Source organism: Myotis davidii, unplaced genomic scaffold (genome assembly GCF_000327345.1).
Source record: "Myotis davidii unplaced genomic scaffold, ASM32734v1 scaffold498, whole genome shotgun sequence".
NCBI classification, from domain to species: Eukaryota; Metazoa; Chordata; class Mammalia; order Chiroptera; family Vespertilionidae; genus Myotis; species Myotis davidii.
In genome coordinates, this window is record NW_006289738.1 from 27,247 (window position 1) to 28,117 (window position 871).

Genomic DNA, 871 nt, shown 5'->3' on the forward strand with positions numbered 1-871 from the left:
TTTTTTTTTTTTTTTTTAGGGTGAAACATTTTAATCTGACGGTAGCATATAGCACTGTACAGGGAACACTCACAGCTCCAAGAGTGTCCCTCCAGATTAGAAGGAAGTTCTCAGAGATAAGTAGATCAGCTACAGTCTGGTTCCCTGCCGTGGGAGGGAGAGGAAATGGAGTGGGGAAAGCACTGTGGGCAGCTTTCACATCACTTATAGATCCAGTTCTGAGCACAGCTCTTGTAATCTACCAGTTCCCCGGGCTGAAACCACAAGCCAATCTCCTTCTCTGTACTCTCCACGGAGTCACTGCCATGGATAATGTTCCTTCCAACTTGGATACAAAAGTCCCCTCGGATGGTCCCAGGTTTGGAGTCCGCTGGGTTGGTCTCCCCAAGCATCACTCGGCCTATCTTCACAACATTCAGCCCCTCCCAGACCATGGCAACCACTGGCCCTGAGTGCATGTATTTCACCAGGCCCCTAAAGAATGGGCGGTCCTTCAGATCGATGTAGGGTTCCTTGAGAAGGTCTTCTGAAGCCTGCATGAATTTCATAGCAACAAGGCGGAATCCCTTCTGCTCAAAACGCTTGATGATCTCTCCCACACGCTGGCGCTGGACGCCATCAGGCTTGATGGCAATGAAGGTGCGCTCACTGTTGGCCATGGTCCCTTCCAGCTTTTGGAGCAACAACTCCACCTCCGGTCCTCAACCAATCTTGTTTCCTTTTATTGAGGAATGTTATTAGGTGTGTTCCATCTGAATAAACTTTAATCTGATCACAAACTTATCATCTTGGAAGAATATGGTTGCTTTTTTTTTCATGGATTTTTTAAAAAAAATACATATATATATATTTTAAATACATTTTATTGATT

The 871-nt window shown here is 45.5% G+C and overlaps 1 pseudogene; it reads right to left on the bottom strand.

Annotated features, from left to right (window-relative positions):
- LOC102753306 lies at positions 1–716 on the bottom strand (annotated as a pseudogene).
- Positions 717–871: the final 155 nt, after the last annotated feature.